We start from the raw sequence: 2,710 nt of genomic DNA on the forward strand, positions 1-2,710 counted from the left end.
TCTGGCGTTAAACGCCCAGAATGGTGCCAGACTGGGCGTTAAACGCCCAACAGCTAGCATTACTGGCGTTTGAACGCCAGCTTCTTCTCCTCCAGGGTGTGCTATTTTTCTTCCTGTTTTTCATTCTGTTTTTGCTTTTTTCATTGTTTTTGTGACTTCTTATGATCATCAACCTACAAAAAAGATAAAATAACAAAAGAAAATAGTTAACTATAAGACATTGGGTTGCCTCCCAACAAGCGCTTCTTTAATGTCATTAGCTTGACAGAGGACTCTCATGGAGCCTCAGAAATGATCAAAGCAATGTTGGAACCTCCCAACACCAAACTTAGAGTTTGAATGTGGGGGTTCAACACCAAACTTAGAGTTTGGTTGTGGCCTCCCAACACCAAACTTAGAGTTTGACTGTGGGGGCTCTGTTTGTCTCTGATTTGAGAGAAGCTCTTCATGCTTCCTCTCTATGATGATAGAGGGATGTCCTTGGGCCTTAAACACCAAGGATTTTTCATTCACTTGAATGATCAACTCTCCTCTATCAACATCAATCACAGCCTTTGCTGTGGCTAGGAAGGGTCTGCCAAGGATGATGGATTCATCCATGCACTTCCCAGTCTCTAGGACTATGAAATCAGTAGGGATGTAATGGTCTTCAATCTTCACCAAAACATTCTCTACAAGTCCATGAGCTTGTTTTCTTGAATTGTCTGCCATCTCTAATGAGATTCTTGCAGCTTGCACCTCAAAGATCCCTAATTTCTCCATTACAGAGAGGGGCATGAGGTTTACACTTGACCCTAAGTCACACAAGGCCTTCTTGAAGGTCATGGTGCCTATGGTACAAGGTATAGAAAACTTCCCAGGATCCTGCCTCTTTTGAGGCAGTTTCTGCCTAGACAAGTCATCCAGTTCTTTGGTGAGCAAGGGAGGTTCATCCTCCCAAGTCTCATTTCCAAATAACTTGTCATTTAGCTTCATGATTGCTCCAAGATATTTAGCAACTTGCTCTTCAGTGACATGCTCATCCTCTTCAGAGGAAGAATACTCATCAGAGCTCATGAATGGCAGAAGTAAGTCCAATGGAATCTCTATGGTCTCATTTTGAGCCTCAGATTCCCATTGTACCTCATTGAGGAACTCAGAGGAGATTGGTACACGCCCACTGAGGTCTTCCTCAGTGGCGTCCTCCTCCTCTCTTTTCTCTCCATATTCGGCCATGTCTATGGCTTTGCACTCTCCTTTTGGATTTTCTTCTGTATTACTTGGGAGAGTATTAGGAGGGAGTTCAGTAATTTTCTTGCTCAGCTGTCCCACTTGTCCTTCCAAATTTCTAATGGAGGACCTTGTTTCATTCATGAAACTTTGAGTGGTTTTGATTAGATCAGAGACCATTGTTGCTAAGTCAGAAGTACTCTGCTTAGAACTCTCTGTCTGTTGCTGAGAAGATGATGGAAAAGGCTTGCTATTGCTAAACCTGTTTCTTCCACCATTATTGTTATTGAAACCTTGTTGAGGTCTCTCTTGATTCTTCCATGAGAGGTTTGGGTGATTTCTCCATGAAGAATTATAGGTGTTTCCATAGGGTTCTCCTAGGTAATTCACCTCTTCCATGGAAGGGTTCTCAGGATCATAAGCTTCTTCCTCAGATGAAGCATCCTTAGTACTGTCAGGTGCATTTTGCATTCCAGACAGACTTTGAGAAATCAAATTGACTTGTTGAGTCAATATCTTGTTCTGAGCCAGAATGGCATTCAGAGCATCAATCTCAAGAACTCCTTTCTTCTGACTAGTCCCATTGTTCACAGGATTTCTTTCAGAAGTGTACATGAATTGGTTATTTGCAACCATTTCAATTAGCTCTTGAGCCTCTGTAGGCGTCTTCTTCAAATGAAGAGATCCTCCAGCAGAGCTATCCAAAGACATCTTGGATAGTTCAGAGAGACCATCATAGAAAATACCTATGATGCTCCATTCAGAAAGCATGTCAGAGGGACATTTTCTGATTAATTGTTTGTATCTTTCCCAGGCTTCATAGAGGGATTCTCCATCCTTCTGTCTGAAGGTTTGGACTTCCACTCTAAGCTTACTCCATCTTTGTGGTGGAAAGAACTTTGCTAAGAAGGCATTGACTAGCTTTTCCCAAGAGTCCAGGCTTTCTTTAGGTTGAGAATCCAACCATATTCTAGCTCTGTCTCTTACAGCAAAAGGGAATAGCATCAGTCTGTAGACCTCAGGGTTAACCCCATTAGTCTTGACTGTGTCACAGATTTGCAAGAATTCAGCTAAGAACTGATGAGGATCTTCCATTGGAAGTCCATGGAACTTGCAATTCTGTTGCATTAGAGAAACTAATTGAGGCTTAAGCTCAAAGTTGTTTGCTCCAATGGCAGGGATAGAGATGCTTCTCCCATAGAAATCAGGAGTAGGTGCAGTGAAGTCACCCAGCACCTTCCTTGCATTGTTGGCATTGTTGTTGTTTTCGGCTGCCATGTGTTCTTCTTCTTTGAAGAATTCGGTCAGGTCCTCTAAAGAGAGTTGTGCTTTAGCTTCTCTTAGCTTTCTCTTCAAGGTCCTTTCAGGTTCAGGATCAGCTTCAACAAGAATGCCTTTGTCTCTGCTCCTGCTCATATGAAAGAGAAGAAAACAAGAAAATATGGAATCCTCTATGTCACAGTATAGAGATTCCTTGAGGTGTCAGAGGAAGAAGAGAAAT

At 42.3% G+C, this 2,710-nt stretch overlaps 1 non-coding gene across 1 annotated transcript; it reads left to right on the forward strand.

Annotated features, from left to right (window-relative positions):
• The first annotated feature begins 1,974 nt into the window (after window positions 1–1,974).
• LOC130977763 (small nucleolar RNA R71) lies at window positions 1,975–2,082 on the forward strand. The gene has a single exon (XR_009085440.1). It is a non-coding gene; the product is annotated as a small nucleolar RNA R71 (small nucleolar RNA).
• The last annotated feature ends 628 nt before the right edge of the window (window positions 2,083–2,710 follow it).

Source organism: Arachis stenosperma, chromosome 4, assembly GCF_014773155.1.
Source record: "Arachis stenosperma cultivar V10309 chromosome 4, arast.V10309.gnm1.PFL2, whole genome shotgun sequence".
Classification (NCBI taxonomy): domain Eukaryota; kingdom Viridiplantae; phylum Streptophyta; class Magnoliopsida; order Fabales; family Fabaceae; genus Arachis; species Arachis stenosperma.